Here is a 12,197-nt window from a genome sequence, read left to right on the forward strand (position 1 = left end):
GACAAAGGAACATTGGAACATCAAACGCACCGTGGGCAGCTGTGTGTAACACAGTGGACAATTACATCATAGTCCGACCGATACTGGAATACTGAGGCCGATACTGAAATCTGTTGATGATATATTGGCCGATATTCATTTTCTTTGACAAGGCTCACTAGAAACGACTCAAACATTTTTTGTTACATGCTCACACCCAGTTCAGTGCACCATGAGCTGTGATGCAGAACAGTGACTGAAGTGCTCTCGCTTCATTTGCCAACAGTCAAATGGGGTGTGGAGGTGCAGCGACGGGGAGCTGAGGGATGATTTAAGTGTGTGTGATAGTCAAATGATTGTTGCGATGTGTTGAACTTGAAGTAGTGAGAAGTTGGACTTTGCTGGACTCAGCTGGACTTTGGAGGCTCATCGAGCAGCATCAGGTGTTTCTCACTGAGCAGAACAGCACATCAGGACAGGTGAGACACAGGTAACACTCACTCCATTGATAGCTTACAAAGTTTTTGTAGATTTGTGTCCATTAGTGTTGTTTTTTTATGGTCCTCTTACAGGCAGTGAGCCAGTCAATTTGAGTGAAATCATGATTTTTTCACGTCCACCATCATAATATTCACAAATTTGCTGCGGTCTCTAAACTAGTCGAGGCATTAACTCTCTCTCAGTGCACATAAGAGCACAGCTTGGTTCAAAGTGATGTTCTCTACACAACAGAATTCTGATGATGGTGATGATGAAGAGCGGCCTCTCAGGACTCTTCCTCCTCCTCCTCAGCAGCAGTGTGCCTGTGCTGGGGTCAGTGGCGAAGAGGATTTACAAATACTTTCCATTTCATTTCAAATGGCAGGACGCTCAGAATTACTGCAGGAGGTGAGCGCTGCTTTTTATTCACATTATCAGCAACAGCTACGAGAAGCTAAAGTCTGCGTTCAGACCCAGTGAAGCTTGAATGTGACGTAAATTACACAGAATAAAAGAGTGAGGTGGACAAACGAACACAGCGCTTGGGGCTTAGTCATGAACCAAAGTAACTTGACAAAGTGAAGCTCTGATGGTAGCAGAGGAACCTCAGGGGAACATGAATGTGTGAGCCAAATGTCATTGAAACCTTTCAAATTGATATTCCAATCAAAACTGTAAACGTCAAAATTCAAGGTAAGGATGGACCGCATTCAGTGTCCGAGGCAAGCGTTCTCCTTTTACAGTCAAAACTTCTCAACGGTTTGTCCTGTATGCAACAGAATGAGGTATAAACAAACAATATTCAATATTCTTCTCATTATTATTGTTAGTACTCGCTGAAGATAGCTGTATTGTGTCTGTGTGCTAACTGAGGCTCAAACAGGCTCCTGTAGATTCCTTTTTAACATTTCACACATACAATACTATTTATCCTGTGGCTTGGCTGAATACTGCGTCCACATTTCCCAGTAGACTGAGCTAATCAACATTTTAAACTCAATATGTAATCGATAGTCTTCTTGCATTAGTCCACTGTCTTGTTTGAAAATGAGGTGCTTCTATGAGGAGTCCCATCACACCCATCATCACATCCATATATTGGCTGGACTGGTCCCCACAGAGGCTGCTGCAAAGTTCCATATCGTGCAGGCGCGACGCTGCAGTTCATGAACACCTTTGGCGTTCATCAAACGTAATGAATAGTCACAGAGTCACAGAGCGCCGTCTCTTCCACTGTGAGGTTGACATTTGTCAATTACTGGATGGATTACCAGGAAGTTTTAAGACATTCATGTTCCCCTCAGGATGAACTGTCATCACTCAGCATCAGGTCAAAGATTCAGTTTGTCCAATACTTTGTTTTATGAGCATAATCTGTAAAAACATCCCATCACCTTCAGCTGTAGTTAGCTTGATGCTGATTAGCACAGGGTAGAGCACAAAACATCCTTTACTGTGAATGCAATTTGGTTTTCAGTCAGCTGCATTGTCACTAAACTTCTCTTGTCCAAATAGGTCAGCTCACTACACTGACTTGGCCACAATCTACATGAATTCAGAGGCAGACCAGTTTAACTTGAGACCATATTATGCGTGGATCGGCCTGCACAAGTCAGACAGTGTCTTCGGGTCTTCCACATCTAACTGGATTTGGACTAATGGACAGGGAAACACCCTTAACGTCTGGGCGTACGGCGAGCCAGACAGCGGTGAAACCTGTGCTTACATCCATTACACCAACAGAAGGTAAAGGGAGACGCTCATGTGGTGTGTAAGTATGTGTTTTTGCACGTGAGGCAGATTCACTTCGAATCACATGTATTTGATAGCGTTTTTCCCAAGTCGTCAAAGTTATTGTCCTGTCTCAATGCAGGTCCTGATTGACGTCTTGACAAATTGCTTTTCATAATATACATAAATTAATGGAAACTAATGGCGGCCAGCAGTGTGGTGGCCGAGCGAGCTCAGTGCTCTGCAGCTTAAAGCTTCGAATCATGAGCGACGGAGTCGTACAAAAACACACAGTCAGAACAGTTACGGCTGGATTGACCATGTTTCTTTATCTGTGTGGTCTTTTCACTGGTTTGAGGTGGGCGACGCTCTAATGGATGGAAGTCCATGACTCTTCATTTCCCAACAATCGGGAATTCACCACAACTGGATGAAAATCTTTTGACAGTTGGTCGGTTGTTCGGTCGAGTTTCAGGCCACTGCCAGTCAAATCTGATAAAAACACACACAGACACACACACACACATCCCTCAGATTTTCAGTCATTCAGTGTTACTCAATAATGCGAACAGAGCATTTCCTGCAGAACAGATTTGCACCGTTTCAGTTTTTTGTTTTTTGTTTTTTTTTTGCAGTTCGTGTCTTAATGCTGTATATGTGTTGCTTAATTTGCTTGTGTTTTGTCTATTTGCATGTGTTTGCACTGCATTGAGCTCTCTGTCACACCATGTAGGAGAGAAGACAACTCAAAAATCCAAAGCGTGATTGGATTTGGAAAGTAGTCATCGGTGGTGCAAACTGTTTATTTGTCATAAAGGATTAAAGATATCAATCCAAATATGATTAATTCAACTGTAAACAGGCTCGAATACTTTTTGTCTAAAAATTGAATTTATGCATCAAATTCTTCCTCTTTGTAATTTTGTTGTTTGTGTTTCACCTGAAAGGCTTTATGCCAACAATTGTGGAAGCTCTTTCTTCTTCTTCTGTCATGAGCTCAATCAAAGCAACATCGTCCACACATTTATACCACAGCCAATGACAAGGTTTCAAGCTCAGCAGTACTGCAGGGAGAACTTCCTCGATCTGGCAGTTTTCAAAGACAGCTCCGTCCTGAGCTCTGTGGTCACGCAGCGGGACTTTCCAGTCTGGACTGGACTGCATAGAAATGGTAAAGACAAACACGACAGCCATGGTGCTTGAACTGTTGTTATGTGTCCAGTAGAGAAACTCATCCATCATTGTGCTCTTTTCTGAGATGGGGTCACCAACTCAAATAGCTGAACATCCGTCTCGTTAGCCTCTTTAGTCAATTCACTTGCCTCATAATGAAATCCTTTGAAAAAAAAACTGGAGACACAGCTGCTATATTTTTACTCTCAGTGCAGTTTACCCTCTGTCTCAAGCCATTAAGGTCATGATGGATAGTTGTGACAATCTGTAAAGACAGAGATCATGTGTGTGACTAAAGCTTAACATCTGCTCTGCAGGGAACACATGGAAGTGGAGCGCAGGGTCGTCAGAGTACAGAAAATGGGCGTCGGATGAGCCGGGGAGCAACGGCGACTGTGTCGCCATCTCCTCTAAGACAAAAGTGATGACCACCCAAAAGTGCTCCGCCCTGTTTCCCTTCATCTGCTTTTGGGACAATGTGGTCCTGGTAAAGGAGAACAAGTCCTGGGAGGAGGCGCTGGAACACTGCCGAACCCTCAAGTCTCCCGGCAATTCCAAGCTTAACTTCGAGCTGGTCAGCGTGGATCCTGGGGATGAACACGACTACATGATGGGCAGGGTCAGCGGGGCCAGCAGCGAGAAGGTGGGGTCATATTCAGTGACACATAGAAGAAATGAGATCTGTTTTATAGGTGCTATGTACTAAGCTGCTATATGCAGAGCTCTTAAAACATGTTGGGAAAAAACAAATTAAAAGCATCCATGTAAGCAGCCAAACGGGCTGATACTGGAGCAACATAGTCCGATATCAGAGTTTTCCTTATCAAACCTACAGTTAGGGACGTCCTGAGTCCAATAAATCAGATGGTTTATTGTAGTTTCATTGTTCCACTGACTGTTGCTATTGCATCTAACTGAATGTCACTGGTTATCATCCCTCCATTATTTATACTTGCTACTCCTGTGCATGGGGGGTGCTGGAGTCTATCCCAGCATGCTTTAGGTGAGAGGCAGGGTGCAGGTAGCCAGTCTGTAATATAGCTAACACATACAGACGAACAGAGAACAACTAAGCCAAAAGATTCAAACTCAGGCCCTGAGACCAGATGAAAACAAGCTTTTCACCACAGTTGGTGCAATAAATGCACTGTTCCTGTTAAATACGCGATAAATAAATGAAGAATATAATTGAAGGCAAACAGAAAATCAAACGAGGAAGACATCACTGTCCAACATCACTGTCCACACACCAGTGATCTTCAAGAAATCTTTGTTGCTCTCAATAATCATCATTAATCCTCAGGATCACATGGATGTATCATAAGCACTGATTACCAGACTCTAAGATGGTTCCAGTTTGTTCCAATAAAAGCTTCTGACCCTCCACATATACCAAAGAAAGCTTCTTCTCTGGTTTGCTTCTATGTTGTACCCGCTGCTCATTAGCATCTCTTTCCCTGTGAGCTCCAGCCAGGCCCATAAACTGCACACAGACATGACATCATGTACATGAAAATAGCTTTTATGGGCTCTTGTACACATTTTAAACCTTAATGGTTTGAATAATATTATTGACCCTACTGATAGCATAAAGTTATAATCGACCCTGTCTGGAGGGTCGATTATAGGAGTCCTGTCAACAGGCTGATGGACGTCTCTTTCATGATGGTGCTCTTTGAGGAAAATGTATTGTGGACAGCAGGGGATTTGTTTTGTCACTGTCCCAGGTCTCTTAGTTCAGGGGTTCCCAAACTTTTCCATGCCATGGCCCCCCAAACAGCATTAGCTTCTGACTGGGGACCCCCTTTGCAAACCCACCGACAATGCTACAAAATATGTAAAGAAACATCAACTTTTAGAATGATTTTCTTACTTTTATTCACTATTCAATAAGTATTACATTCGTTTAGCATAAGAATATTAACGAACATGTTTTCAACACTGTATTATATTCCCACTGAATAATGAACTTGTCAGCAAACTGTTGACAGACAAGAACAGAACAAAAGAAATCAAACCTCTCTCAACTGTGTGTGTGTGTTCACTATTCAATAATTATTATATTTGTTTAGCATAAGAATAATATTAACTAACATGTTTTGCTTTTTTGCTTTTTTTTCTTAACTTCCCCCCAATTTTCTGAGGCCCCCCTAGCGCCCCCTGGCGGCCCCCCACTTTGAAAACCACTGTCTTAGTTCACCAATGGAGGTTCATTAGTTGTTTCCTCTCCTCAGGTGTGGACAGGCCTCCGTTACCTGGCCGGTCGTTGGCTGTGGATGAACAAGTCGAATGTGTTGTCCTCTAATCTGACCGTCTGCCCCCTCATGGGGCGGCACTGCGGAGCTTTATCCAAGAAGGACACTGGCAGCGTGGAGCCCGCTGACTGTTCGCAGAAATTGAACTTCCTGTGTTACAGCATGTAATCCCATCACTACCATCATCTGCATCAGGGTGGTCACTAACACATCCCCTCTGCACCCACCAACTTTATGCTCACATGTCAATGCAACAACAGCTTGTTGTTATTGGATGTTATTGTATCTGCATCATTGTTCTTGACAAGTCTACTAACTCAATATTTAACAAGTGGGTCTCTCAGGGACTTCATCATGTATCAGCTGAGTAACAAATGTGCTTTGTAAGTCCTAAAAATGATCTGAAATGTATCGATTTCAGACTGTAGTTGTTTGTACGTAGCTCAGTAGATATGGCTGTAACACAGACCAAAGCTACTCATTCTGTCTGCACAGACCCAACTGCAGCGATGTTAAAGGGATAGTTGATTTAATACTAAGATGTTTGTCTGTAGACTCATTTTCTAAGACATCCAGACTGTTGAAAGGTTTAATAAAATCACTGATCTATTAGGAAAAATGATCAAGATGTTTCGGCGTTCATCCGTACAACAGCATCAGTTGTAAAAAGCAACAAGAAGTGACTCTCACAACGAAGTTACCCGACGCTTGGTGCTCAAAAGGTCATGAGAACACCACTGCAAGGCAACGGCAACATGGGCGCCAAAAGACTCCTTGTTGTTGTATTCCTTAGACATGGTATAAAATTATGAAGAAAAACTACAGGACAAAATTAATTTATCATCCAGCATAAAATGAACTTGCAGGCTTCTACAATATAACGTAAACAAACACGTCACATCTCATGTTCATACACTCTTCTCACAAATATGGTCACGTCCAACTTGGCAAGTCATGAACCTAAATTTTAGCAGACTTTCTGAATTACTGTTACGACTCGAGGGAGGTGAATAATATTCACCACATGACAGCGTAGCAGACAGCCTGAGCACTAGTTACAGCAACCAGCAAGCTAGCTAGCCACCAAACAAGCAAACATTAGCAAACAACTTCCAAAATACTCTAAACTGGAATATTGATTTTATTGATTGAATACATTCAATGTACTACAATTTACTACATGTAGTAAACAATGGAAAAACAAGATATCTGTCACATTAACTAGCTACAAAAACAGCCTCAAAACATGTGGTGTTGAGCTGTCTCTTGCTAACAAGCAGGCTAGCATTCTCTCACAGTACCAATAACATAGAGGGCTGTGGCCAGCAAGTTAGCTAGCTAACAAATGAGCAAACATTAGTCAACAACTTCCAAAATGTTCTAAATTGATTGAATGTAGTAAACAATGGAAAAGAAGATATCTGTCACATTAACTAGCTACAAAAACAGGCTCAAAACATGTGGTATTGAGCTGTCTCTTGCTAACAAGCTAGCAACCTTGCTAGCATCTGCCTTCAATTGCAATAACAATAACATAGAGGACTGTAGACATCATGTCAAAAGTTTGTCTTCAGCAATATTTCATGAATAAGTGAATTGATGATGGATCACAGTATTTTCTATTCACGATTTATTTCAATTTTTTCCATATTTTGTAATGATATTCAAACAGTTGGTTGTTGTTATCCTTGGTTGGGTTATGATCATACATTTATTAGCTTTTCATTATTTTGACGACATTAGCTCCATAAATCAATCCTTTATGTAAAAACACATCCTGAGTGATTTCCTATGGCCACGGTGAACTTCTCACACGGCTGTGCGAAGCAGAGACAGACGACTCCAGAAAGTGCTCATAACTCACCGTGAACCATGTACATGTTTTAATGGAAACACTGGAGATGAAACTGAGCCCTGTCAGTGATCAGAGGGTTGGTGTGCAGGGAGACATATCTGTAAATCACTGCAGTCAGCTGGACCAGGATCAGTGCTGGCAGGCCAACACACACACACACACACACACACACACACACACACACACACACACACACACACACACACACACACAAAGCATCTCCAGTATAACAGATATGTGTGTGCTGGGATCACTCTCCTGCTATCTTGGGAGTGAACGAAAAGGTTGTAATTTTGAAAACAGATAAGTTAAAATGAGCTCGGGGATATTTGGAATGTATTAGGAGCTTGATGGAGGATACGGAGTTAGTGTGATTGGATTTTTCTGTTTTTGTCTTTAGCGGCTAATCCCTCTCTGAGTTTAATGAAGCTGGCAGCCACTCAGACACGAATGTTTCACAGATGTGTCATAGGCTTGTTATGAGCGAGGGGTGGGAACCTTTCCAGGAGGGCTCTGTGTGCGTGTGCGTGAGAGAAACTGCAGAAAACAAATGATCTGACTTCATTTCAATGCACTCGGTAGTTTTTGGAGATGGCATGAATGTGCTGCTCCTCTGAATGTGAGCAGAAAGCAGTCGGTCTTGGGGTGCAATGAAAAACTGGACTTGATTGACGTCCAGATGAAAAAGCATTTTAAGAGTATTGAGCTTCTGTCTGGTGACGTATTTCTAAGTGAAGCAGGATGGACAGGCGGGACACTGGGAGGAATTTGATCTGAATGTTGAAAAGTGTTCTTTAAAAAGGTTTTAAATCACTGAAATAGTCTTCAGTTATGAATGAGGACTTGATGTTGCTGCAGGTGATCTTTTTCATTTGTCATTCAGCAAGTGAGTCCAGTTTCTGTGGTTTCCACAGTCAAGAGGAGATTAATATGGATTAGAAATGAAGTGGAAAATTGGGCAGTTAAGGCAGATGATTCATTTTCACCTTCACGTTTGGAAAAGGTGACGTGAGAGTTGGTTTATTTTGTAGATACAGATACAGACACTGTAGTCTTCAACTGTTGTAACTTGCATGCAACTAGAGCGTCTTTAACTCGTAGAAAGTGTTTGTGTAGTTACTCTCACTGCCAGAAGGGGGAGACAAAGGTTCCACACTGCAGGATCCCAACTTTCCTTAACTAATAGTTCATAATTAAGGATCTGACATATTTAAAAAGCATTTTACCTCATAAAATAAGAAAACAGAGATTCATAATATAATTCTCTGGTGGGCCAAATCAAACCTCATGGTGGGCCAACTGTGGTCCGTGGGCCTCACCTTGAACAGCCCTGCACTAGAGGAAAAGGTGTACATGATGTGCGTACCATGAATATCTGTAGAAAAGTTCATGTCAATCCATCCCCTTAAGATGTTATTGTATGCACCTGAGTGACGGATCGACCATTCAAAGAACAGCGTTGCCATACTCAGCGCCGCAGAGCTGAGCAGCTAGCATCGCTAAAGACTGTGTCAGGGGGGTGAAAACTAATAAAGAACATGAATTACGTCGACAGGAAGGGTTTTCATCCACTTCATGTTGCTGAACACTCTTCCTGTAATAAATTTTATGATAGCACATCTTTGCATTAATCAACAGAAAAAAGCCATTGTCCCGAGGCAGCGTTTCCTTCCGAGCTGTGCGCCTCCTCCAACGAACTCTGCCAACTTCAGCCTCCTCGGCTTAGCTGTTGAACGCTTCTTGACGTCACTGGCTTTCAATCCGTTCCCTCATCTGTATGGGTTGGCGGCGGCTGCTTTCCTGCATATGACGGCGTCTTTACGGGGCAGCTGGCAACGTTTACTGCAACGAGGGAGGCTGACCGAGAGGAAAGAGGAGAGCTGCAGCCTTCAGGCCGACACTCATAATGAAGCTCTCAAATACAGTTAACTTATTAAGCAGTAATGTGCCTAAATTTACACAGTATGCAAAGAGTAAACACTGGATTACACTCAGATACAACACAAAGGCAGTATGAAAGCAAGCAAAGTCAGTGGAGAGAGCAGAGGCAGGTTCACTCCAGGTGACATGAAGTGAGGAGGCACATCTGCTCGAACTGAAAATGTTTTAAATTTTCATGGCGCAAGAAAATCTGCATCCAATCAGCCTGTTTGCTGAAGATCTACACACTGTCTACACTGATCCGCACCCAGTTTGCAACCATAACTCAACCAGACACACACGATGAGGATATTCCAGCAAGGAGGGATCAATCTGAAATGAACTAAACTACATTAAATCCACATGAATCAGGATCACTGTGAATGATCTCCAGCTATTCAACATCACTGACAAATTATTGATCAGTAGAAAATATGTTGAAATAGAAAACCCTTCATAGTGTATTGTAGCCTGTTCACTGCACGAGGTCGCAGGGGTCCTCAACTGCATTTGACCAATGGCCAGAAAATACTCAGCCGGAGACTCAATACAACAGTTGGCCAACAAAAATAAGCCCAAGTGACGCCTCTTGCACCTCATAGACAAGCTTTGGGATTTGTCCAGAGCTCCAGAGGTTCCTCCTGTAGTCCGGCCAGCGGCCTGCTGTCGGCTCCAGGGAATGAGCTGCCTGGAGGAAGAACAGTTTGTGGCTGGTCCACAGAGTAGAGAGGATGGAGCTGGAGAGTAATCCAGTGGACTCAGGACGATCTGCACCTCTTCCACTGGTGAGTAACGTCCACGCATTTTCTGAGTTCATTACTATTCTGTGGGACAGATGTGGCCTGCAGGCCGTCGGTTTAAGATCACTGAGTTACTGGCTCGGTCTGGATTCACTTGTTCAGTCTGGTGAAATATAATACAGTTGTATACAGATATGAGGATATTTTCTTTGTTTATTAATGTACAGTATTTGTCAACAATCAAAACTTCTCCTATGTAGACACACTGTATTTTACTACAGCTGTGTTTCACTATATTGTCATTTCTTATGTGGATATGAGAACACACAGGAGGATTTACAGACAAATACATGAATAATATTTATATCTGCATTGCATTGCAGTATGTGAGAAATATTTTATTAGATGTTTACATACTATTTAATGCTCAGTGAGGGGTTTTAAGTAAAGTATTGTGATGGTTAAATCTGTCATTTCCATAACAAAGAATCCAGACAGATAGAGAGCACACATTGCATCCTGGCACTCTGTCCTGCCAGAAACGACCACTCGGGGGCGCCAAAGTTGGAAATTTGATAAACAGAATAATTCATCAGTAGGGCCACATTTTGTTTTTTATCATTTACTCTACTAGAACACACACACACACACACACACACACACACACACACTCCTGCTGATGGTTTCATGCTGATTTACAGTTGGTGGCAGCGATAACCTACAAGAGCTGCTGCAACATTTAAAGCTTAGTTTCATAAATACTTTATGCAGAAATAAAGAAACACAGTGTGTTTCGGTGAAAATAGAAAATGCAAAGCGCTGCTGATGATCTGAATGAAATGGAAGGAATCACTGTCTCTCAGCATGTCTGTATGTCTGAAGATGCAGAAGGTTCGTGCTAACAAGCAGTTTCTCCAGCTTTTATAAACAACAGCAAAGACTCACACTGAAACATAAAACCCCAAAATAATAAGATTCAGATAAGCAGAAATGCCCTTTAGCATATCTGAATCATTGACACTGTGTTCAGGGTTAATTCTGGAATATTTCAGCGTGTGTTGTGTTTTTGTGCTGCAGCTCTCTAAACTGAACTCCTCCTGTGGGGAAATATTGGAGAAAGTGTTGAAGCTGGCGTCCCTCACTGTCCCTCGCCGTCCCTCGCCGTCCGCCGTTACAACAGTCAGACTGAGTTAAGTGCTGTGGGAGTTGTTGCTGTGGAAACCGTTTTGTGGAGTGTTTGTGAGCGTTTCAGGCTCCTGTGGGATTTGGGGGGTGGGCGAGCGAGAAACAGTGTGTGTGTGTGTGTGTGTGTGTGTGTGTGTGTGTGTGTGTGTGTGTGTGTGTGTGTGTGTGTGTGTGTGTGTGTGTGTGTGTGTGTAAATCAGTGTTGGCTGGAAATGCCTCGGTGACCTAATGCACATCTGTGAGTGTTGGACTGATAGATGGAGAAAGTTTTAAAGACAAAAGCTTCACTTCTGAGAAGCAGAGTCTGAAACAGACAGACAGACAGACAGACAGACAGACAGACAGACAGACAGACAGACAGACAGACAAGCGGACAGACAAGCGGACAGACAGGCGGACAAACAGACAGACAGACGGACAGACGGACAGACAGACAAGCGGACAGACAGACAGACAGACAGACAGGCGGACAAACAGACAGACAGACAGACAGACAGACAAGCGGACAGACAGACAGACAGACAGACAGACAGACAGACAGACAGACAGACGGACAGACAGGCGGACAGACAGACAGACAGACAGACAGACAGACAGACAGACAGACAGACAGACAGACAGACAGACGGACAGACAGGCGGACAGACAGACAGACAGACAGACAGACAGACAGACAGACAGACAGGCAGGCAGGCAGACAGACAGACAGACAGACAGACAGACAGACAGACAGGCGGACAGACAGACAGACAGACAGACAGACAGACAGACAGACAGGCAGGCAGGCAGGCAGGCAGGCAGACAGACAGACAGACAGACAGACAGACAGACAGGCAGGCAGGCAGGCAGACAGACAGACAAACGGACAGACAGACAAAT

Source organism: Chaetodon trifascialis, chromosome 1, assembly GCF_039877785.1.
Source record: "Chaetodon trifascialis isolate fChaTrf1 chromosome 1, fChaTrf1.hap1, whole genome shotgun sequence".
Lineage (NCBI taxonomy): Eukaryota > Metazoa > Chordata > Actinopteri > Chaetodontiformes > Chaetodontidae > Chaetodon > Chaetodon trifascialis.